The following is a 26,957-nucleotide window of genomic DNA, read 5'->3' as shown; positions in this document are numbered from 1 at the left end:
TTTTTAGTTTTTCAATCCTGCTCTTTTGTAGCACAAAAATCTGAGCTGACAATTTAAACCGTTGCAGCTTTTTAATGAAACTGGTGAAATGTGGCCCAATTACATCTGCAGTTCAAGTGCCTTAATAAATATTTGGTGCAGAGGCATTTAAATGAAGCCAACTTATTTTATGCATTTGCTTCCCAGTACCACGATTAAGCTTTTTTTTTATGTGATTGTTTCCTCCATCTATTGTTTCAATCCAAAGATTTGATTTTAAGGTTAATTGGCCAGAGAGTCTGCATCACAAGTAAGTTGGAGCATGCACACTTGTTTCCTGTTGTTATTCATGCGGCCGCAGCCTTTCAGGGCCTGAATAGAGCGTCTGCTCCCCCCCCTCCTTTTGGATCTCATGTAAATCCATCAATGCATGAATAGACGGATTTTGCTCGCCGGCCGATTCTTTACCAGCACCAACGCTGAATAATGGCCGTGGCACTAATGAACTGCGCCGTACAGTTTTTCATGTGTTCCAAATGTATTTTAAAGGCAGAAAGCTCATAGTTTAAGTGTCAGCATTTTTAAAATTCTGCACAAAGGCAGCATTTCTTTGGAAGCTATGGGTCTGACATAAAGTACCTGCCCGTATCACCCTGTCTTGTCCGTATATTAGCTCCCATAATTACTGTCGAGGAACCTGACTTGGCAGCACATCTGTCATGATTGAGAGGTTTTCCTCTCTGTTGCATCAGTATTGGTATACATTTCTGGTCTGTCTGGTAATTTCTAAAGACATTTTGTGTGATAAAAGAAGGCATCAGTTCCACAAGATGAATAATTAACAGGTTTTTTTTGCCCCTCTGGGGCATGAAGCGGCTGCCAGTATGTGTGCAGACAGGTGAGAGGATTGCTGACTGTATAAACGATGGCATTGAGTCAGAGGATCTCATGGTTTTACAGGCGTGCAGCCAAGCTTGTTAATAAAAGGCTCTAGGAGGAGGCTGTGCTGCATCCAGAGCTTTACATTTGAATAATTCAAATAAAAGGGCACTGTAAAGTTTGTGTGGCATCTGCATTGCTGTTCTTGCATAAACAACTTTTATGTACACATTGGGTACGCCTTTAATTTAAAGTTTTTGTTTGGTCGGTTGTTAAGATAAAACCATAAGAATCAAAGCTGGAGCTGCGGCAGAAAGCAAAAACACTGCTTTGATACAACATTTTGGTTAAATTAATCTGCTTCTGAAGTTATTGTGCTCATAGAAGCTGGATAAATTGAGGCTGAGCAGATTTTATGAATTGTGTGCAATTTTCTTTAAAATCGCTCAAACTTAGATATGGCCCCATTTCCAATTTAGCTAATGCACAGAGAGGAAGCAGCAAAAATAAAGATGAAAACATCTGGTGCAGGCACTTTCACATTTTTAATTATAAATGTTTTGCATATCACTTAAAAGCAGGATCAGTGCAAAATTCCTGCAAGTATATATGAGCTGGACACTATTTAAAGACCTGCTCCCTTGGTGGTATGAGGGAGGGCTCCAACCCTAAACCAGAGTAGCTCAGATGGGAGAACTGAAAGCACCAGCACCAGGTATTTTCCGCCTGTCTTGCATCAAAACCATAAATAAAGCTTGTTCATTCTAGAGTCACAGGGTGCAGGCTGCATGTCACAGCTGTTGGAATAGCCGTGTCTCCTTTGTAAAGCTTTCAGTGTAGGTGGTGTGTTTATCCCACCGGTCACACGGAGGCAGCCACCGTTGGGCTTCAGCCGTCCTCGTTGCTGAGTGTTGGCTGAGCTTGCCCACGCTCTGCTCTTCACTGTGAGCTCTACATCTCTCCCAGTGCCCCAGCTGTCAGTCGGCTTCACGGGGAACACACAGGAGGAGGGGCACAGAGCAGGGGATGTAATTTTCCCCATATTACAGAGCGGGCGACCCACCCATGATTCTTGGTTTCTAGCTCTTGGGGAAATTATGGGCTAAGTTTGACACCTTGACTGCAGGATGACGAGTCCAGACACAGGCAAACCAGAGAGACAATAAACACCATTGACAGTAATACTTTGGCTGAGGAGACATTTCACTTTCCCTGCCGACCCACAGATAAGAAGATAAAATCTCCAATCCGTCTGCTTGTCTTAGTCCACTGGTGATGGATATTTCAGCAGAACGAAAGGCATTTCAGACCTGTGGAGCTGCATCGCATCAAACCTCTGAGGATTTGAAGAGTCCCTCCTTAAATCAGTTTTGTTAAAAACTCTCCAAATTGTATATGATGCCCGTGCTAAAATATTAAAATTAATGCAAATGGCACTCCCACAATGACTAATGGCTAGGGATCTGTGTAACCCAGTCCCACTCAGTGCCTTACCTAATGATTATGCAAAGGATTACTGAGAGGGAGTTTGTTCAATGCATTCTTTTATTTAGTGCAGCTCAGGTTAAACCTCTGCCTGCATATATCACTTTCATTTGTTCTTCTGTTTCTGTTTCACTCACCTACTCCCCTCTGCTCATTATGAACAGATGTGAGGCATATTTACTTCTGCATTTTATGACACTTAATAAACCTCCATTATTGTCATCAAATCCAGGAAATAAGTTTTTCTTCAAAACCACCATAAACAGTTTCTACATTGCTATTAGATGACAAATGGGGGTATTTGCACCGCAGGTTAAGGTCAAACAAAACACAACATACAATAATCTAAGATTGCCCTTTTTTAGTTATCATTCCTCGTAATTTTTTTCATATTAAATGCAACTTTTTCAAGTAAGCACAATGCCGAAATTGTGTGTAAAGCCTATTAAAACGTGTATCTTTATCATACTCCTGATGCTCTCCCATTCTGCTTCATCCCATCTGTGCGTTTGTTGGCTGCAAACACGGATGAGGGCAGAGAGAAGAGCGACTGAAACAGCAAAACATCAGTGCCATTTCATGTGCAACCTTTTCAAATTGGCAACTTTAGTGTCCCCCACTCCTCTAGTGTGCCATTGTTGTTGGATGACAATCACAAAAGGGGGGTTTGATAAAAGGCATCAAAATATTTTGAGTTCAGCTTTCCATATCTCTGATGGAGCAAAACATGTGCATAGTTTGCAAAAAATCAGCTTTTTTTAAGTGGTAAATAAGTTTTAATCTACCTTTACATATTTTCCATCTGCATTGTGATTCTAACCAACTTGTTATTTGTCATTTGGGGAGATTTGCTGCTTCAAGCTTCAATTGTCCCTCTGCAGATGAATAAACTGCTCTTTACATAATGTTATCACAGTGAAGTGGCTGTGAATATTTTTCCTGCTTTCAGGCAGTAAGGTAAACCTGCCTACCTAAAATCAGAAATGCTTGCAACTCGTTTTAATTGCCTCACCACCAAATTGATTTAACCAGTAAATGAAGGGTATAAATACATCTGTCCACCTCTCTTTTCCACTGAGACTGCTTTAACTTAATTTATTCATGTCATATTCTTTTTTTATGCATTACTTGGTAATTTCTGCAACTTAACCACATGGTGGTGAACTATAAAAATGTAATAGTTTCTACCATATAGAACAAAAATAGGTTTTGCAGAATAAATATTTATGTGTTTACATTTTTATTCTTGTTGCTTATAAAATGTATTCTCTTGCTGTTTGAGCATTGATCTGTCCCTCATTGGGCCTGACAATGATGCCAGCAGATGAGATGAGGAAGAGCAGGTCAACTAAGATTACCACATTACTCACAGTTAGCAAGAGAACCTCTTTATTTGCAGATATGTGCTTTTTTTAAGTGACTTTATGCATAACTGTAAATAATTTTTTAAACTGTCAGTTTTCAATTTCTTTCCTATACGATGTTTCTAGGTACATTTGTTTTTTGCAAATGTTAAACGGCTCGTGCAGATTGCCAATAAACATAACTGGCACTACAGGACACAAAACGTCTGGAACAATGTCAAAAAAGGAAATTACGACACAATTGCAGGTCCGTTTCTTTGAAGTGTTTCTAGACAAATCTGTGGTTTGTGTTTCAGATTACCCGTTAAAAAAGAGGGATTTTTAAATTTGTCTAACTTCCATAAATTGAACTTTTAGTCCAGATTTCATGTCATCTCAAGATGCAAGTGAACTCACAGTATATTTTTGTGTTTTTTCGTGTGGTCACTTTGCCCAAAGAAAAAGGAACAATAATAGTTTCTAAACAACAACAACTAATAGTTGTCCGATTGTAACTGCTGATTCTCTTGGTCTTAGTTTAACAAAACTGTAAACTTGAATTTTTCCCATCATGATGCCTCACCAATCGTCATGACTACAGCAGTCCTGGACAGCAAGGACCATGCTAGTGTCACATACTCAAAAATTCATCAAAATTTCCACTCACCATACCCAGAAAAAGGGAATTTGGGTATAGTGAACTACCCCTTTCCCCAAAAAGTTAATAAATAAATGAAATAAATAAATAAATGAAAATGACATCACACTAGTAATGGGACCATAATCTCTCAGAGAGCTCAAAAGACGTAGTTCAAAATCAAGTAACAAAACTTAAACACATGTGCGTGTATTGTAAATCCAAAGGAAGTTTTAAAATTTGAATGCGATGGCCAAGGGACCCAAGGCTTCGCATTAATTTTTTTTTTTTGGCAAAGTGTGAAATTTGGCAATTTTCACATTTTTGCACAATATGGGTAAAGTTACCTTTTGTTTGGGAAATCTTCATGAAATTTGACACACAGGCACAATTTAAGTTCACAACCACAACTGAAGTTTTGTTGACCTTTGATTTCAGGAAGAGGCTACCGTCTTGAGAAACAGAAAATCCCCTTTGGCACCTTCTACTAATGTTAACTCCTCCCAAGGGTTTAAATCTATTACCATATAACTCCCCGAGCATCATTGGGAAGCTACTTGGGAAAAACGTTGGATTGAGAAGTTGTAGATTTTGACTTTTGCGTTAGTGTGGTGAGCCCGCAAAAGTGGTGTTTCCCGGTTGCACACACACTGTTTTACTAGAGTATTGGGAAACTTAAACACGAATCCTTGGCTCAAGCAGACATATTGGGAAATTCAAAAATTTACTTTTGAGGATTTCAGAGCTGACCAGGGTTGGAGGGGCACAGGGGGCGTATAGCAGTGAGGGCAGGTCAAAAGGGGTCAGCAAGGGTGGGGTTAGGTAGCCTCTGCCCAGCATACGCGGCTTTAATTTGTATTGAATTCTTTACTTTTTTATTCAGAGTACTTCCTTTGATTTCTCTGCAGGCTTTTAGGGTGGATAAAAATCTGAGTTCCTCTGCACAGCACTGACTGGAATTATTGAATCAGCAAAAGCCCAGCTGCACAGAAAAACCTATTTTGAACAGTTCTCTGCCCACATGGACAGACTCTCACATCTGGGGGGGACTGTGGCTCACAGGGTTGAGCAGCCGTGACTGGGTTGAACTCATGACTCCTAAATGCTCAAACACAATGACTAGTTCAGGTGGGCAGCGTTCGGAAATCATGTGGAGTTTTTGATATTCAAACATAACAGAAACAACAGTTTTAAGCAAGTTTGAGGCAGGAGATGCAAAACACAACTTCAAACTGTGGAATATTCACTAGACATGTTTGAGATTACACGGGTTGGCTGTACAAGCTTTATCCAGACTATAGTAAAATTGTGTTTTTATGTGTTTTTAACATGTTCTTGTGGAATTTTTCTCATGATAGTGGACATATAAAACTGTACAGGGGGAGGCTGTGAGATAGTGGAGGGTGTAAACAAAGGGTTGATGGGAAATAAGAGAAGGGTCACAGACCGGCCTGAAACACAGAAGTGAATCTCTGATGGACTACTGTTTCTAGAAATGTCCTAATGTCCTGGAAAATGACACATGATTTTTAAATTTTGCCTAGAAATGTCCTAATGATAATAAAAACACCACTGGGAATGCTTTTAAAATAGATCAAAAGAGATTAAAGTGGAACTTTAAAAGATAACGCAGAGTAATCAACAAATTCATAGTAATTATATCTCACAATCACCTGACAGTGGTCATTTTACAGGTTTTATCAAAGTTTTTTTTTTGCTTTCAAATATCTTTATTTAAAGGTTTTTGACAAAAATAATACTTCTCTTACTGCAAAGCAAAAACAAAAAAACAAAAACTTTAATTTAATTTTAGCGCAAGGTAAAAAAAAACATGTAAAAGTGACCTGTTGATATATTTTATAGTCTCACTAACTTCTGTCTTAATGAACTGACTAATCACAAGTTATAGTTTCAGTTGACAAATTGCGCACCCATCACTACTGTTATTTATTTAGGGAACAACTTCTATTTTTCTTTTTCAGTCCATTTTTATTTCAGCCACTGAAAGAAAGAAAAAAACATTTAAAACATTTAGAGAGTTCTATATTTGCTTCTGTTTTTCACCTTATTTTGACATTTGTATTGGCAAAGATTTGTTGGCAAGTTAATGCAAGTGACAAGTCAGCCAAAACTGACAAATCACAGAGTTTTAAGCTTTATTATCCGCTCCACTTGAAGGTGCTGACCTTTGAAGTACTGCTTTTTTTTAATGTTTAGTTCTGTGTTCTGTCGCAGTGAAAACCTTCAAGCCAACAGTACTTTATCTTATGCGTCAGGAATAGTAAAGATGTTAGGAGGCATTATACAGAGTGTTCGTTTCTCCCAGATGCAGCTGCCTGGATGAGTCTTTCTAAGCCAAGCTGTCCATTTTTTACATTTTACAGCTCCAACATGGCTGCTGCAATGACACCAGGAATTGCTGTGTCTGTGCCAAGTCCTCAAACAACCACTTAGTCCCTCTCTGAGAAGAGCATCTGCATCCTGGCTGCCGCTTCCCGGCCTGCTGGGGTCATCCCCCAGACTACGTCATTACAGAGGACATCAGGCTGCACTCTCCATAAATTAAATGCGGGTCTGCATTTACACAGAGACAGGCAATCTGAGTGACCCAGAGATGCAGAGCACATTCAGCCACAGCTTTTTTAACACAGAAATGTCTGCTTCTATTTTCTAGGTCCTTTTTGTTTTTTATTTTATTCATTAGGCACAATTACTGTTGACAATTTTGTTATTATCCATGTGAACTATGAGTGTGTATCACACCCTCTCACATGATTCGATACACCTCTTGATACATGGTCCAGAAATCAATACATAAAAGATTCAACCAACTTTGTAGTCATTCAATACAGTCCACATCTAAATGGATACAATTTGGGATTTAAAATTATAAATAAAAATGCTTCTTGACAAAGAAACTTTTTTTTCTTAGTGGCACTTTTCATTTGAACAACAAAATATCTTTAATATAACAGCTTTATTAAAAAAAATATTTTAGATATTTTAGACTGCATGCTTTGGAGAAAAAATGTGTTGTATTAACTAATTCAGGCATTGTTTAGGGAAAAAATGGTTATCATATGTTTTTGTGGACACAACACATATCCCTCAGAGTGGCTCACCTTCACCTGGTTGTAATTGACCCGACTTGGTAGAAAAAAAGGTTGGGATTGGATATCTTTTTGCCTACATTACATGTGAACAAAATGTACAACAGGAAGAGGAAACAGGAAGTTATTATTTACTGTACCTCCTGATCTATTTTATACTTTTTTATCAACATAATCTTGTTTGTATCTGTGATTTACAACCAATGTTATCCCCACTGCTCGATTGATTTTTTTTTGATACACATCCATATTTTACACATCTCTACTGTGAATAAATACGTTTTTGGCATCATTTGAATTCCATAAATAAAAGAAAAATAAAATCAAACAGTTGAAAATGGGATTATTTCACCCCAGAGTTTATAAAAGTTTCGGTTTTCACGTACTTGTTTGAAGAGGTGAGCCCATATTTCTAAATGCTTAGTAATCAACCAACAATGAGTACTCGTAATTGATTTATTCCCTTGAAAGACAAAACTTTGCTTCCTCTGTGAAGTATAATGCTCATTATATTCTTCACTCAGATAACAGTAAATGTATAACCCACCATCATCCTGATGGAACCATTTTTCACTTCTCCAATGGTCTCCTTGATTTTGTGATTCTACTCTACCAGAGCACATAATCCTATAAATTTCAAGGAACATGTGAAAAAAGCCCAAGTGGCTCTTACATAGTTTGATTTATAGCCTCTGTGATCACATGTTCCATTTATATATATATATATATTTTAAGTTTGGCCACCAAATGGTGATAAATGATCATATTAGGCAGGGTTTTCATTATGAGCAGGCCCCCTGCTGGTTGCATTAGTTGATCTTCTCTTTTTTTTCTTTGAGAAGGAAGATGATCTCCTTTCATGCAGGACAGAATTAAGCATACCCCCAACCAGAGTGTGAAATTGGGCAGTTGAAATCATTTCAAGCGAGGAGGAGCCCATGCTCAGAGGGAAAGTTTGTTTAAAGATGTGCAGCTCAAGCTCAAAGCCCAAGTGACGTCAATTATACATTTTTTTAATAGGCTTAAATTACGTGAGTTTTTTTTTCTTATTCCTGTTTTTACCTCGAGAGTTGCGGTGACCCTCCCGACATCCCGTCTTAAACCAACCACCATTTATAGCCTTGCGGTCACAAACAATCTTATTATGAGATTTAAACTTTGCCTCGACGTGTCTGAAGGATGAAGATGAGCTGCTCTCGCAGTTATTCCCCCTCCTGATACCGTGAAAAACCTGCCTTCCTACACGCCTCCTTTGATTGCGGTTAAACGCTGGTGTCAGCTCTCGGTGCGACAGAAAGACCCAAAAGCAGGACTCTTGGTCTCCTCAGAATACAGAGAAGACGAGCAGCGCGAGGAGCTCAGCCCTGAACCAAATCACTCCGCTTTGTGGATCTCTGAGGCTGCACACAGGCGCGTCCTCTTGAACATTTGGATTCCTCCTTTGACATGTTTCTTTTAGACACGTCTTCACATCCAGTGAGCTGTCAGCTCCTGCTATCGTGAAGCAGGTAAGCTGTTGAATTCTTCCATGCAAGTCCCAATGTCACTGACCGCGTGCTGGTCATGTCTCGTGCCTTTCCGTTTGGTCATACCTAAGAATTGTTGTGATTTGACCCAACAGCGGTGCTTGAACGTCTGTGCGTTTCCTGCGTGGAAACTCGTGCATGCCTATTTGAAAATACGCAGCTCAACTTGTTCGCCCGCACGCTGAAGCCGCTATTATTTCGCATTAGTTTGGGAGTTATTTTGTTGCTTTGTCTTTCAGGTATGTTACGTTCCCTTTTCTTTTGCATGTGCTAATTTGAGTATTTTCTGCACTTACATTGAATCAGAAAGGCTTGAAAATCCGTCTCAAAGCCGACAGAGCTGCTTCTCTGCCGATTTGCTCCGTTCAGCACCACGGACAGCTCCGGGACCGGCAACTTTATGTCGGATGGGCTGTTTCAGGAGCTCGCTTGTGCTGAACATTGGACTTTTACCTTTCATAATACAGAACTGATAGTGAGATAAATGACTAACACTGTCAAACAGTCATATTTAGGGAAATACATAAGTATTATATGGCTTAAAGATACAGAAATGCTGTTATTACTCTGTACTGTATTTAGCCTTGTACTGTCTCACTCAGATTAGCTGGGGATTTTGCTGCGTTTCTGCCATCTGTCTAAGGAATCCATCCTATACACTGGATGTCGGACGTGTGGATTCATTTGAATTGCACAAGGCTTGGAGAATGTTTGATCAGCTCTGTGGTCTATACTCTGGTAGTGCCTGGGGTCCAGTAAAGTCTAAAGGTTCCCAAAAAGCCAAAAGATTGTGTAATTTGAACCTACTGATACACAACAGCCCAAATGCTTGCAGTTTCTTGAGAACTAATAGAAATTCAGCTTACAAATCTATATCTTCTATACTATAAAGCCTCCTGTTCATTGAAGGATCGGTCACTGGGTTTGCTTTTTGGCCACTGACACTGCAGTTATCGTCATACTTGTTGATGTTTCCGCTGATTTTCAGAATTTCATGGAGACGTTCAGCCTCCGCGTGAGTCACCATGTTTCCTCTTCAGACTGTTGATGTCAAAAGTTAGGAGCGCTGAAAAACATCTTCGTTCTGCTGCTTTTGCTGAAGATTTCTCTCGTCTGCTTTCACATCTCCCTTTTCCTGCTCCCCCCCCCGCAGTCTCCCTTATCTTGATCATACAGCTGGATGATTGAGTCAGCTGTTTTGTATGCAAGCTGCCCTAGCTTGCCTCTTTGTGGAGGAGAGAAAGAGATCGTGCTGAGGATACAGAGAGAGAATTACAGCTTCTCATGGCCATGAGGAGCAGAAAAGACGAGGCTGCCCTGTTCAATAAATTGCTATTTGAGAGAGACAGATATCCTGGGGGGGGACAGTGGTTTTGGAAATGTGACTAACCTTTCTAAATGGAAATGGCAATGTGTGTTACAGTTTTGCACAGTTTTTTACTCTAGATGACGTGAACTGATGCATCCTAAAGTGTTTGCTGATCATATTTCTGTTTATCTGAGCTGAAACTTGCTTTGTAATGTCAACAGCTTTACACATCTTTACATGTTTTCTCCTTTTAAGCCCTTTTTTTCCCTCATTCATTTTGAAATGAGGTTAAAAATTAGACAATTAATTTTAATAAACCCTCATTTAATATTCATTGCATTTAGCAAAGAGTAGGCAACAAATGCTTTTTAAAAAAAAATATTTATCATGGTAAGAATTTTGAAATTAGTCTGACAATAACATTGCACAGTTAATACAGTGTAAAATGTAATCAAAGGAAGCAGGCAGGGTTTGTAGGCAAGGCTGTGAAACATATGGCACAACAGCAGGCCCTAATTTAGTGCCACAGCTCTCAACAATCATTAAAACTTATTGTGCTGTGAGTAGTGGGTGTCATTTTAAGAGAGCTGTTGCATCACCTCAGCTGCAGGAGTCCCACGTGAAACGCGGTCATTTGAGTAAAGTGAAAATATGATGTGTTTGGTGAAAGAAAGGGTCAGCCACAAAGGAGAAAAAAAATCAAAGAATGACAAAAATGTCCAAGTGGAGGTTGAATATTAAATCTGACTGTAAACGTCTATGGTTCCACGCATGTTTTGCATTTTATTGAAACATTTTCCACTAAAATTTCATATAAGGAACGTTTTCTTTTTTTAAAGCAAACAATACATTGATTATTAAGCTGCATTTAGAGAGCAGTTATACACGTTTAATTCACATCTGATGAAAGTACTTTATATGCGATTTACTGAGAAAATAAAATATAAAGGACAATAATTATTTACAACAATAGAATTTTAATTAATCTTTAAAATGGTAAAGCCAACACTTCATTCTGGTAAAATCAAAATCACTTAAATGTCTTATAGGATGCAATTTAAAACCTTCACACTTTATTAATCCAGAAATCTACTTTACTTTAGTATCAACCGTGAGAGGAAAAAACACCTAACAATATTTTTTGTATAATTACATATAAGATCAGGCATGAAGGGGTTAAACAAATCATTTAGTCAGTCTAATGGGCACATTATGTGCTTTAAATATGTAATTTCATTGCAAATTTCAAACTGATTGAAAGTCAGAAGCAGGTACACGACTACATTTTACAAAAACATTCTTCTTTTATTTTCATATGTCCATTATTTGGCATACTTTTCTTGCACGGGTCATCTTGTTTATCCATTTTTTTAATGCCAGAGCTGGTCTCAGTTACTGTTAGGCAAAGGTGGGGTACACCCTGGACAGGTCGTCTGTCTCAGGGCATACAATCACTCCCACATGCACACCTATAGGGACACCAATTAACCAATGAACCATGTTTTTGGACTGTCGAAGGAAGCCGGAGTCCATGGAGGAAACCCATACATGCATGGAAAGAACACCATACAGAAAAGTCCCGGCCGGGGTTCAGACCACAGTTGTGAGGCGAGAGCGCTAACCACTGCCCCACCATGCAGCCCTATTTTGTTTATATTAACTTTATTAGTTGAATTGAGTGTAAATTTGAAAGGAAAGGTTTCAAACGCTGTCACAGTACTGATCGGATGCTTTTATACAATCTTTCTTTGTTCTTATGATCATTTTATACTTCTCGTCAGATTAAAAATATATTTTCTTAAAAAAATCAATAATATCATAAAATTGTGACTGTAAGTTGGTCTTGCTTAGACATCAGAAACTATAAACCAATGACAGCTCCAAAAAAGAGCCTTTTGAAAGGAAACATTATTTCCAGTTGTTTAGCATTCTGTAACCGTAAACCGTCGGTGGAGAATTTTTCGACATCGGACAAAGTCTGTAATGAGCAGATAAGGCTATAAATACAAAACCCGCTGTCCTTTCGAATGCAGCTGCCCCTAAGCACATTTACTTTAGACAATGGGTGAAAGATGCACATTAGCAGAGATGAGATCTCCAAAAAAAAAAAAAAAGCCTACAAAACAAGAGAACATCACCTTGAATGCTTACCTTCTGAGTCACTACCTGCAGTTACAGGAGCCCTTTTTGGTATACAATCTCACTCATCTGAGTGAGATGTTTGAATTTACTAAGAGGACTTTATAAAAAGTGTCAACACTTGTTCTTTACATCTCAGGCATGTCTCAAGGAAAATTACTTGGCATCTTTTTTTAAAAATATTTTTTTCAATTCTATTATTGCTAATTAAAGCTGGGAAGAAAAATAGATGATTACCTTTTTTTTTGCTGGATTTCATGCAGGAAACAAAAAAAAAATGTTAAGAATTTCGTTTAGAGGAATACAAGCAGCAGGCTTTTCCTCTGACTGATTGTGGGGATCAACCTGTGAATGTCGGGACTCACTCGAAAGTGTGGAGATTCATCACTCATTTAGACGTAAACAGCAATGAATCTTTTGCAGAAAGTCTGAAACATTTGTGTAGTTTCCTCAGCCACCTGCTGGCTGCCTTATGATGCACGAAACCCCTCAGTAAACAAGCATCCTGAAATGGCAGAGTGAGGTGCATTGAACATTACTCTCCCTCTTATTTGCCATCTTCGCTGCAAAGTAATTAGATGATGGCTTGCATGGCTGTATACATGCAGGCACCTGCACTGGATGATGAATATCCTATACATAAGATCCCACTGGAGTGAGCGTACAACAATTCTATCAAAGCTGCGTTCAGGAAGTGCGTTTCAAATGTCAAGTGATGATCAATGTTGGTTAAAGCTTTTGAAACATTTGATCATGAAAGCACACGCTGCACAAGTGTGTTGCAGGAAAGGTGCAGGACAAGCCGGAAAACTTCTCAGCATCAGAATTCCCAGCAAAGCAGCCTTTTTAGATGCTTATAAACACGGAGCCGGCTCAAACCTGCGAGGCTGCAGAGGCTCTGAGGATTTTTCCTTTGTGCATTGTGCACTGTACCAAAAAATAAGCAAATGCATTGTAATTAGGCACACAAAGCAGTGGCACAAAAACAAATGCTCAGCCCTCATTTAGCAAAAAAAAGAATGTGGTACAAACATTTGAGCACCTCAACATCTATTAAAAAGTCATGAAGATCATGGCAAATGCCAACTTCTGTGGTGTGTAAAAAAGTCAAGTTGTCCTTCTAAAGCACACAATATTCAGTAGTAAATAATTAAATCCATAACAACTGAATATTAACTATGTATGTAAAGCAAAGAAATAATTTCTTCCATGAAACAATGTTATTGCAAATCGTGCCAGTTCTCGTTTTGACAAAATAAAATTACAGGTCCGTCAAACATCTGCTCTCAATACAAAGCCACGTATAATTTGTCAATCACAGGAGAACAGCGGTTATAGACTGTATAATTAGCTGTCATTAGGGTACTTATGTGGGTTGCAGATACAGGCATTAGTTTGTCTATTACTGCATGCTGAAAAAGAATGAAAACAAAGTGGGATCATGTGTGTACAATCAAAGGCTTGTTCCCTTTTGCATGGAAATCTGACAAAGTTCATTGAGCTGCAGACTAGATCCTACAGAAGAAAGGCAGCAGATTTATGGTGGCGAGGAACAATGCCTTCATAAATCCTCATCATCTGCACCTACAGGGACACATCTCTACAGCGATTTTCTGGAGCACCCTTGAGCTTGAACAGCAACACAGTTCACCTGATCAATCAAAGCATTAAAGCTGTTTAAGGACTATGGAACAGACTGAGTGTGAAATGCACCATCAGGTGTGAGTGAACATATCATTTGGAGTTTTAGTTCTCATGTTGCTTCAGCAATCGATAAAGCATTTTTGAATTAAATCGAAAAGATATATCAAATTCCGCACAGAAGAGAACGCACTGGAGCTTAACGAGATTTTCATCATAATTAAAATCCTGGGTGCTATGTCTAATAGCCATCATTGTAATGACGGGTGACTGGCTGACTGAAGGCTTTGTACTCTGTTCTGTGACACAAAGACATGTTCATGTGCACAGCGCATCAGGACACGCTCTCAATCAGTGCAGGCAGAAATAAAACAGGACACCAAACACGTTAATTGGCTCCTTTGGGAAATGCAGAAAGCCAGGAGTGAGTTTGTTAGGTCCAAGGCTCTTAAAGTGCACCGCAGAAGAAATGGATTTGAGATTCAGAGCGACTAGTCTGTCACAGCAAAGCCAGTTGGTGCAGCTACAGTTTACGGGAAGATGCAACTGATTAGTGGAGTGATAATGCGACATGATTAAGCATTTTGTAGTTTCCTGCAAATTCGAAAACTGAAAGATGCAGCCTTTAAAGATGATGGATATGATATTGCTCCATAATGCCTTTCATCATGGCGAATAAATGCTGTAAGTGGCATGATGGCAATCAAAACACGGCCTTCCTCCCCCATGAATGTTAAGTAACTGTAGCCCGTGCTCAGCTGTTTTAGCTGCAACAGTGCAGTTGAGGGAATTAACCCAGTAAACACCTTCTCTCAAAACCCTTTTTTATGTAATCATGTGCCGTAAATATAAACAAAATATGAGGATACGTTTGGCCCATCTGATCAACCTGGTTCCAGTCTTGTTCAATCAAGCGAGCTGGTCCTAACCACTCACTGCGGATTTAGAAATGGTTTGTAAGGGGGCAAAATTAGCATATTCATAGCACCCCATGTGCTGAATGAAAGCATTTAAGGTCAGAAGAGGTTATTTTATGATAATGCTTTCAAGTGTATGATTTTAAGAAGCTTGAGATTGGTTCTCCTGGACCTCAAATGTTTTATATTCCTTTCATTGCCAGCAAGCAACTTGGTGGTGCTGCTTCCTGCCTGGGCAGTGTTTGGACAACTTTTTAGCTTTCCATTATCAAGAAAAAATGAGTTTTGCTATTTTATTCAATCACATAAAGACGTTTCCTCATGTTCATTTTTGCACAAAATCTTGTTTGGTAATCGTTCAGCGCTGAATGTGGCAAAAAACTACCCCAAATACTTTTAATCTTGTGAGTCAAGGTAACTTAATGGACTAACCTCAAGCTGCCCACCTTTCATATTAATTCATGCAGAACATAAAAGCTAAAATGAGGCACAAGGGAGCTCAGTTTTCTACTTTTAATCTGCCACACTGCTTCCAGCTATGTGCCCCTATTTCTGACTTTGTCCCCCAAAAGTTATTTGTCTGAATATGCTAAAAGAGGAGTCAATCCATTGAAGTCAGCATCAATATACTTTTTGTTTGGTTACAATTTTACAGCTCTGACTGTAGAAATTCCACAAAACAAAAGCCTGGATTTACCCAGGTAAATAAAAATGAATAATTCCTTGTTAATTTTCCTTTGCCAAAGGTGGCGAGGCAATAGCTTCACATCAAGCAACACATTCATTCTGCAAAAAAGAAATAGGATCAAATAAAGTTAACACTTCATCTGCAGCTTTAAGGGATCAAAATGCCAGAAATGTAAAACAGTTGAGGAAATTAGAAGAACACAAACAGAATTATTCTTTCTTACAAGAATGACTCTCACACCTGCTTTGATTCAGCTATGCTTGATAACATTTCTTTCCTGAGTTTAATAATCATGGAGCTGCTTCTCTGTACATCCAGTTGGCCAACAGTGCAACATTTTTATAATCCTTTCCACCTAAAATGGTGGGAAACCAGATGATGGCTTCCAGAACTAATATACACTCTGATGCTGTGTGAAGGTCACTTCTTAATCTTCCTCCTCACATCAGACATTGTAGAAATCTTTGATGAATGACTTGAGCAAGTCAATTGCTTTCGTTGAGCTATAGAAGCCGTACTGGGGGATGTTTGCTTGTAAATGCTTGATGGATGGTGGCAAAGGCAGCGACATGTAGTTGACCCACGCAGCAAGGTTAGGGGAAACAATGCTTACTGTACATGCAGTTAAGAAACATTGTCTTTGTTAACATGAGCGGAGAGGCCATCATTGACAGAACACTGATCAGACGTTTAGTACATAACTAATTTGCTCAGCTTTGTGCCCTCTTTACAAATTAATGAAGAAAAAAGATTTTAAAGAAATCGTGTAACCAGTTTTATTATTTTTATTATTATTATTATTTTTAACAGACCATAAATATTTACTAAAGTCCCACTCCAATCCTGCTTTGATCTATTGTAAAAACGCTCCCAGTTGTGGGCAGGAATGTTGGCCCAGAGTAAGCCTGCCCTCATTTCCCATCATCTCTTTGATTACATTCCCTCCTGCTTACAGCCCCTCACAACCCTAACCTAACACTAGCGGTGCAACAAAAATGTCGAGCAATATTGGAGCCATCGGAAAATAATAGCCATATATAAGGGTATGACATTGAAGCGCTAAAACTGAAACATTTCTTGTTTTTATAGTAAAGTCTCTTGCTTGAGCCATTATAAAGGAAGACTTTTATGAAATAACTGTGGCAGCATTGGTTTTTGAAAAAAAAACATCTTGAATTAGAGAAAAAAAGGTGGATTTTAAAACAGAAAACTAAGATTCCAAGGTGCTTTTGGTAAAGTAGAACGTGCTCTGCTGACCAGCTTTAGAAGGAGAGGCTGTAAATTATAGGGTGACTTATACTCATCAATAATTTCCAGTTTTTGTCTGGACTTTAAACCCTGCATGTGACCTTGCTTGCTGCCCTGAGAAGTTACAAGAGTAACCTCTGTGAATAATCGAGGACAGACTTCATGATTACTCAAAACGTGTCCCCTCATGAGGTTTATGTAACAGGTGTTGAAAATATTGTTCAAAATAATTAAAACTGTTTGTCACATAACTAAGCAGATGAGTTAAACTCAGACCAAAACAAGCCCTAACTGGACTTTCTTTTCTTTAAAGAAACAGGGACAAATCAGAACATTAACAGTGAGTGAGTGCAGACAGGGCCATGTTACCATAGAAACTGCTTCCAAACTTGGAACAAACATACTAACATCTACTTATAAAAATGTGCCAGTGTTCACACTACGAGCAGGCCTCTGTGTACAATAACACTAATACTTGACGTACTGTTTAGGAGGCTTTAATATGATGCAAATGATTCAAGGAACGCTGATTTTTCCCCCCCCCGATCCAATGAGGTTGGCTTGAAATGGCTCTACTGTAAGTGCTACACAACTTTTCTATGGGCATGATGAATTAACCACAGTGCATATTGTTTGTGAAGAATCCCACTGAGTGACTTATGTTTCTATTTTTGCGCATTTGAAAAAATAAAAGCCTCTCTATCGGAGAAGATTGGTTGCAGGGTGACAAATAACGGCTGTGTATTGGACCTTTCAAGCAATAATAACACTAGCTCACATCAAACTGGATGAAAAGGAAAACAAAATCTATATTTAGTGAATGAAGTCGGGGGATTTTTTTTTCTTTTACTCCATTTTGAGAGGTCTGATATGTAGCAATAAAGAGCATTATTCAAAGTTTTTGGTGATTTTTTTATTCTTGCTAACAGCAAATAATCAGGAGAATTTCAACATATATATTAGTATCAGTGTTAAAATATTGATTTCATTTGAGTTTGATTTACAATCCAAATATATTTTTAGGTTTCTTTTAAAATTAAAGCCGTTTGCTCATTTAAAAACTTTTCTCATAATTAAACTGAACAAAAGCAGAGCTTTTATTAGTATAATTATTGTTTAAGAACTACCAGAAAGAAGTTTTGTTTGACAAAAGTACAACAAATTGTGTTAAAGGAGAACAATCTTTTTATTTTATTTTAAGTGTCATGCCTAAAGCTGATATCTCCAAACAACAGCCAGAAAACGAAGATCTTCTACGACTTCAATGATAGTATGAACACTTTGCAAATATGCTGTTTTAATGATTATTATGCAGGCGGACAGCTGGCAAGAAAAGTGGTCCATCCCCAGCTGCAGAGCATCAATCTGACACTCCACCTGTTGTTTCATCTCTCATGCCCTCCATTGCTCATTAAACAGCGCTGCCTTTCAGGCCGAATCAGCTCAGACTGGTGATCACCCACTGTGAGACCAGAGCGCACAGAGAGGAGGAATCTGGGGTGCCAGATTGTTGGGCCTGTGAGGTGTTATTCCTTTACTAAATATGGAGATTATGTGTAAAGCCAGTGTGCCAATTAATCTTTCCCACTTCTTTAGTGAGAGCATTTGGAATCTGTGTAAAGCTTTGTGCAACGAATACAAGCAGCATAAACCTCCTGAGATGTGATGAATATGCAAAGTTTAAATTAAAAGAAAGCGGAAATTTTTTTTTCTTTCCAGTGATTTTTGTCCTAATAATAATTAATTAATAACTAATTTACTTGTTTCATTTACTATGTTAAAATCTTAAACCGATTTACAGGGTCAGACAAGTTTTTTTAACTGCCTATCTTTACTGCGACACCCAATGATTCCCTTTAATGTATGTCCTTCTTTATTGTCAAGGTGCTTCTCTGTATGCAGTACAGGTAAATCTGTCATTTGATTTGATGCTTTTGCAAAGGAAGGGTATACAGAGCATGTCTCTAAAGAAGAAACTGCAGCATTTCACAACATGAAAAGTAAAAAAGAATGACGCACAAAGCAATTGTGGATTTAAAAGTAGAGGCTTTTTTTAAAAAATAGAAACCTATGGGCTGACTTTGTCACTTAGTTTTCTGCACATGTTTTATTCTTTCAAACTTCTCTTCAAGTTAAATTTATTTTAAAAATGTTGCATTTACTGGTCTGCATCTAAGGGGATATGAAGTCAGCTCTTCATTTTTTTTGACCCCTTTAACAAAATCATTGATTTACCTTCATTAAATATATGGATTTGACCTTAAATTAACGTTATACCTCCTATTGGATAATCAGAAAAAAAGGTTACAGTGAGCTTGCACAGTACTGATTAATTAATTGTGGTTTAAATGGTCCTTAAGCTAAAGAGGCTTGATGGTACACACACACACACACCTCTGCAGATGGGCGTGTGTGTGTGTGTGGGGGGGTACATTTTCTGTTTGGAGACAGCTACACTCACGTGTGAGACGATGGCAAACCTGCTGGGCTGCATCTGATTGGATCATCAAACCTGAATTGAGCATCATTGCTGTTTTCTTTTTGCAAAATATGTCCTTAACTTGGTATTAATTCATAAATAAGCAACGTTTTGACACTACAATAGCATAGGTGCCAATAATTTAAAGACCCACACCAATAAAAAAAGAGTTTTTGGTATTTTTAACATAATTTTGTGGCATTTTTCTGATGATGGAGGACATATATATTTAAAAAAATAGGCTCAAAATTGCATTTCTGAAAAAATTAAATGAAAAAAATTGTAAAAAAAAGCAGATTGAAAAAAAGCTTAATTATGTCAAAGAAAATATGCTGAGCGGAAGAGCAGATAAACAGAGAACTCTTAGTAACGAGGAGGAGAAGAGGGGCGGACTTACTCTGTGTCAACAGTTCCGTCCCCTATACTCAGGTGTGAATTTCTAATGAACTTTTGCTGTTCTGCAGAAACGATGTCCTAGAAAATGACTTTTTTTTGTTTTTTTAATTTTGTCTAAAAATGGCATAGTCATCATTAAAAGACCACTAGAAACGCTTTTACAATATATCAAAAGTTGATCGGAGTGGTTCTTTAAATTCATTTTTATCATGTTACATCCTTTGAAAAGATTCACAATAAAATAAATGCATGCATTTAAGTGTAGTAATTATTAAAATGTCAAGAAAATAAAATGGAATATCTTAGAAATGCTTTAGCAGACTCTCAGGACTCTGAAGAGCTCCAATTGGATGTCCATCAAAAATAAAGATCTTTGTATTTGTTGGGACAAACATTTTTGAATTGATATCTTCTTAGTTCCTTTTTATATAGGATAAAACCATGGCAGTACTAAGGTTCCTTTTGTTGGCAATTTGGAGACTTTGACTGGCTGCCACCAAATTATAGTTCGGTGCAGATTTACATAATCATTAATGTCCTTATTGAGACATCTGAACACCAAACAAAGCAGCTTTCTGCTTTGAGTAACAAAGACACAGAGAAACAAAATAACAAAGAAGAAGTAGAAATGAAAATCTGGATGCTTTCCATGACTTGTCTGAATTTAGATTCAGCTCAAAGTCTTTAGGCAAAATGCAAGAGCCAGTGATCCTCACATCTGCAACCTCCTGCCAAAACTGCTGGGAGCATCCATGTAGACCTGGAGCAAAGCAACTTTTGGGAATTCAAGCTCAAGCAGCTTGACAATTTCATAAAAAAAAAAGAAAAATGATAGCTGATATTCTGGTCTGCTGTGGGCTAACACTTAGTCCTCTGTTTTAGTACGACTTACTCATCTGCTCACTGTCTTTGACTGGATTAGAGTGGGAGGCTGGCCGGCTGTAGGTGTGCAGTTTTGCATGAAGACAATTGTTGCAACAATTTTAAATACAGTTTAGACATGGAGACATAAAAGCTACATTTTTTCCCTCCAAATTTTGGAACTTCCAAATGTTCCCTATATGTTGACAAGGCAACATCTCACCTGTGTGATTACATGTAGGGCAATGAAATTACATCGGACATTCATGCATATGAAAGTAAACACATTACTTTTAGTTTAATCATCAGAAATAACCATAAATAACAGTTAAGTAGTGCGCTGATATTTAGATACCTGATCTCAAACATAACGTCTTTCACTTTAGGAGGCAAACGGTGTAAAATGGATACAACACATGGCTGTACCTGTTTAAAAAGAGTTAAACTGGATGGTCAAACTCTATTTTAATAGTAAAGAAATTCAGAAATATTACAATTACATGAACATGATTCATGTATCTTAAATCTGTATTGATATCTATCACAATATTTATTTAAAGTATTTGTGTGTTAGATTTCTGGCCAATAGTGTAGTGTGTAAACTTTGTTGTCAAGTGATAGAACAAGTATAAAAGATAAAAACTTTAAAAAGCAGTTTTCTGTTGAATCCTTTGCATTACAGCAGACTTTGATACTCCTAAATATTACCAATGAGGACTTGGATTTGAGTCCCCCTTCAGTCTTGACCCCAAAATCTAGGCTTGAGACTTATTTGGGATTATTTATTTACTCTCATTTTTACTTAAAGGACATCATTGTTCGGTCTAACTAAAAATGTCTCTTTTGTATGATTTATTATCATGCAGAAATTCCAAATTCGTTAGAGTTGTTCCCCAAAAGTAGAATAAATAAAGACAATTTGTGATGATAAAACATTAATTTTAATGATTGATAAGCTTCGACATTTATCCTGAATTTACGGACAAAGATTTGTATTTGTGACCACAATGACTTAACTCTCTAAGAGAGACACTTGGAAATCTCTAACATGAACAAATAACTCATTGGTTTATTTATTTTCATGCTACATCCACGAAAGATGAAGAGTCTTGCATGACTCCTAAGCTCACAGTGGTTGATTTTGATGAGTGGGATCACCTGTTATAGGTAGGAATAGCTAACTAAAGAACAGTAGTTGCAATTGTTACATTATGCAATGTTGCAAATGCAAAATGTGGAGAAACCATATGAAAAAAATAGCAATGAGCTGAGCTACAGCTAAGATGTTTATTTGCGTCTATAAAAAGGAAAAAAAATAGATTGCCACTCCAAAACAGCCCCTCAGCCTTTGATTCTTAGAATTTTGGGACTTCTTGTTGCTTCGAAATAAATGCAAGAATTTATTGGAATACTGAACGTTTTATTTGAGAACGGGATCTCCCTTGAGGGTCTGGGTGCCTATTAGCCCCGCGGCTGTGCCTGCTCAAACTTCGGGCTGCCGCAGGCTCATTCCCTCTGTCAGATCCTCTGCTCGGTGCCTACAGTCCCTCCTCCAGGGAAGTTTTCAAAGAGCTACATCTGTTATGTTGCACTAATGTCAGTTTCAACATGATGACAAGCAATTTTTTTCCTGTTATTACTTTGAAAATCATCTATGTGATTATACTGTATCAAATTACTCAGGTTGAACATAAAAAAGCCAAAAGTCTTGGAAAAAAAACAAAGTTTCTAATCTATTTAATCAAATTTATCATTTATGTTATTAAAAACAAGAGTTAACACTTCTAGGTTTATGGAATGAAAGTGACGGCCTCGATTCATGCAAAGTGAAAGTTCGGTCCATCAAAACTATCTTAATCAAAGCAGTGAAGAGGCCGAAATTTCAATTAATTTTCCTTGATGGTTTTGGAAGATACAAGCCTGATTAAAAAGTATAATCCGTTCTGAACAGCGTACAAATTTACTTCCGACACGTCCAGGAGGACGCTGCAGAGGCCCTGTACCTTGTTATTAATGATTCAGGCTTGACTAAATGTATCCTTTTCTGTCTAATCTGATTTACAAGGCTAAATGCTTATTCCACATGTCACCGTCACTGTACTTTAATTGAAACATTTCAGGTCTTTCACTTTTAATTATTGCTGCTGTTTTAAGAGTTTCACTATTCCGAATTGATCTGGTCAGGAAGAACTGTTGGACACCCAAAGCCTAACACTGTTTTTTTCTTTACATTAGGAAAAATGCAATAACTCTCATAACTCGACTGACCACCATCTTATAATAACTCAGATCACTCTTTCCTAAGTCAATGTGCTGCAAAATCTTTTTCTCTTTTAATGTTTAATCTTTTTAATGTGTTCTTGTGGCATTTTATCTCAGGATGAAGAGAAAACTATTAAGAAAATTAAGTTTAAAATGGCTGTCCTTAGTATTTCTTCATTCAAATCGTTAAGAATTAAGGGCAGATGAAAAGAAATGATGCTGAAAAATAGTCTGTAGCAGTGATGTACGTGTGTTACACCCCTTATTGGGTCTAGGGATACTTGTAGGAGCGTAACATAAAAGAATTTGAGTTTGCCACAAAACTTAAACAAAAACACCAAAAGAATGTCTCCATACAAATAACAAAGTTATTTCACAAATTAATGAAGCAAAAAGGCTTCAGGTTGAACCAAGGCCATTGTAACGAAAACTCCAACCTATCTAAGCCCAGAAAACAATCTTACCTGAACCAAAAGAAAATGGATAACAAAGAAACACTAACCTCCCTGGACTAACGTAAACAGGAGAAAAGGAGTACTAAAGAAAATGGCAATTCACCACTACAAAACTTCACTAAACAAAAGACTAAACAGAGTGGGCCTGAACACAAAACTACAAAACAACCTACAAAGTACCACAAAAAACTACAACAAGCAAGAATGTACAACACAACAAAACAAGTGGAGAAGAGCGCCAAGCTGCAGTGGAGACATGATGCAGCCAAGCTCCCTTCTCCCAGGCTGGAGGTCCAAATGGTGGTTTTACAGGCTGCCTCCATCAGCTAGGGTCCAAACGGAAGCCACGCCTTCATGCACCACACCTGAAAATAATTAGACACAGACAGACACAAAGATCCACAAAAACAATGAATTCCCACTCTGATACAAAAAAATACACAAAACACAGAACAAACAGAATGAACAAAACCAAATACGGCCAAAGCTGTAACAATGTGCCACAGTCGGTTTCGCTCCCTTCCGATGCATCCACTTGTTGAAAACTAGATCCATGTTCGTTTTCCTCATCTGAGCTTGCATCTGCCTCAGACATGTACATAGACTGGAAAGCTTGAAAATTGAACTGTATTGTGTATAAATCCCTCAAAATAAAAATATTAAACAGTGAAAATGAGAAATTCAAATACATGCATTTTAAATACATAGAAATAGATAGACATTTCCAATAAATGGTGACAAATTAATACGATTTCAAATATATAAAACATTCCAAGAGAGTGAGCTTCCATTCTGTAATGAGATGGTTCCTTTTCTCCAGAGATCTGCAATCTTTGTTCTTAAAAACAGAGTCATCTCCTGGTTGAAAATGACTTTTGATCTTGTGTTCCAGATGTGTGTTAATTACACACATGATCAACTAAAATAATCATGGTCGTCTCTTTATATCTAGGAGTTTCTCTGTGAACAGTCCAGGCATTACAGAACATACCGTTGCTTGACGTTTATATTACTCATTTTCCTTTTTTGTTGCACCAGTAATGTTACGTAGGGGTTGTGAGAGGCTGTAAGCTAGCAGGAGACTGTGGAAACAGATGGATGATGGGAAATGAGCATAGGCTTACTCTGTTCTGAATGTCCCACCCACAACCCAGAGGTTAATCCCTTCTGAACTATTGCCGCTCTGCAGAAACTATGTCCTAAACAGTAACACTGGTTGGTTGATTTTGCCTAAAAACTGCATAATTATAATTAAAAAAAAAACACTCTGAACAAATACACCAAAAGATGATCGGAGTGGAATTTAATGTCCCCAGGTGAATTGGTACCCGGTATTACTGCACAAAAATGAAGCATAGTTGGCTGCGTGCACACAGATGATTTTAAAGATGTTGTATCTGAAAAACATTCATCACTAAAAGCTGATAGACTGAACTTAGACTCTGTTAGCAAACTTGGCTGTCATCCCTGCAGCTCAGACTGAAAACTGTGTAAAACGGAAGATAAAGTATTAGTTTATTGACTCAAAACTGACTCTTCCGGGGAAATAAATCTTTAAGGTTATTTTGAACTTATTATGTCTCCATATTTCATGACACGTTTCATCTTAAGCTGTCAAAAGTACAAACTTGCGGGTTTATTGGAGAGGAGAAAAAAAATAATCAGATGAGCAACAGCTTGTCTACTCGGCTTCAGAAGCTTCTTTAATCTGAAATGAGTTTCATTTTTACGTACCATCTGTTTGATGCGTTTATGCATTAATGCTGAACTCAGAGGCCAGAATGCCACTCTGATCGTTTCAAACCCTGTCTCTTTTTTTTCTCCTTTCAATGATTATGGTAATGAAAAGGCTTTTGTGATCCCTCTGAAATTAAAATGTAACAGCTATCACAACCATCACTTGTAATTTAATTATTTTAACACCGTAGATCTTTTTTACTTTTAGCTACTTGAAAAAAAAAATCAAAAAAATCATGTAGCTTTTTTTATCTGGGGGTCTGGATGTAATCTTTTGTTTTATCATTTTTATTCCATCTATGAATTTTTGTTTTTTACTTCGGAAAAGTTAAATAAATGGTCCTGATACTCATTTGCATGCACATGTACTGCAGAAATGCTAGCCTGTCCATATATGGGACTTTCTGGTGACCCAGCGTTGTAAGAGACATTCAGTGTAACCACAATGTTCTCTCAGAGGACTCAGACTGAGGGGAAAAGGCCTTTGTCACATCATGTTCCTTTTCTTTGTGTCATCAATACCTCTGTGAAAAATGGAAAAAGTACCATATAAAAATGGTTGTCAAATGCATATACCAAATGTATAAAGATTTGGAAGTTGTTTTATTAAAAGTTTAACATGTTTTGGTCCACAGGAAGAATAAAACTGAAAACAAATGCTTTTTTCCAAATATAACTTATTGTCAGGTTCACATTAATTTTGCTCTATTTTAAAGACCCACTCTGATAATCTTCTGAGCTTTTTAAAAAGCATTTGTAGCGTTCCTTTTATTTATTTTTAGCCAAAATAAAGAAACTTAAGAAAAACTGCAGTTTTCTGCAGAGTGGCAGTATTTCATTAAAATGTTCCTTCGAGTTGTAGTCGGGACTGTACTACTGTCTTGGTTAATCTGTACAGTGCCCATACTAGCCAAGTCTTACTGAAACGGCCACGCAAAGGCAAAAAAAAGTATCAAACAAAATAATTAAATAAACAATTTTTACTGTTCTGATCATTCCAACAAGCCCCCCCACAATAAAAGAGAGACATAAAAAAAAGTTTCAAGAATATCCCATATAAGGAACATATTGCATAAAACCTGGGACTAATTATGCTGCAAAATACAAAAGATGCATCTTTGCCTCTAAGGATACAGCAAACTAATATTTATTTTTGTTGTTTTTGTTCCCTAAAGGACTGAAATGCTTTAATTAGAGTAACCACAGTTATTCCGCTTGTTTCACTTAATTTTTAGTTTTTTTTTTGTACAATAGTGCATTTATACATCCGTTTTTCATTTTAAAGAAATTCTAAGTAAAACAAAAAGACAATATGCAAAAGGATGAATGCATGACCAGTTAATTGTTGTTATGCTTCCCCCTAAAAACACTAATTGCAATATTTTTCATTGTAAGATATTTAAGAGATTAATCAGTAAAAACAAATCTAGTTTTACATCCGTTTTCAGTTAGCATATTTAACTTTTGTCTACCTCTTGTTGGATCTTTTCAGCAATCAAATGTGCAAAAACTGGCAGTTATGAAATTACATAACAAGTCATTTTCACAGAACTGAAGAGATGCCAATGGTTGCTTTAATGGAGCAGCGAGACAGAGCTCCTCTTCTCTTTTTAATGTGCTCTAGATAACAGAGCCATCAGCCTTCACACTTCCCACTGATCCACATACACACTCCGGCATTTTCGGGTTCCCAACTTTTGGCTTTTGTTTCTTTGACTTTCACCAAAACAGCAGTATTGGTTTGAAATGGTCAAATCGGATGAGTCCCATCTTTAGAACGATTGATAGACTGAAAATGTGACTTTAATTAAAAAAAAAAATATATATATATATATATATATATATATATATATATATATATATATA

General features: G+C 37.5%; 1 protein-coding gene across 1 annotated transcript in view; it reads left to right on the top strand.

The window, feature by feature from the left end:
• Positions 1–8,346: 8,346 nt before the first annotated feature.
• Positions 8,347–26,957, top strand: part of elfn1 (extracellular leucine rich repeat and fibronectin type III domain containing 1) — a 75,626-nt gene continuing 57,015 nt past the window's right edge. The window contains exon 1 of the mRNA XM_023957446.1: positions 8,347–8,941. The gene's annotated coding sequence lies outside the window, so the exon portion shown is untranslated. The remainder of the gene's footprint in view (positions 8,942–26,957) is intronic.

This window comes from Oryzias latipes, chromosome 8 (assembly GCF_002234675.1).
Source record: "Oryzias latipes chromosome 8, ASM223467v1".
Lineage (NCBI taxonomy): Eukaryota > Metazoa > Chordata > Actinopteri > Beloniformes > Adrianichthyidae > Oryzias > Oryzias latipes.
This window is presented reverse-complemented; position numbering and strand designations above follow the sequence as displayed.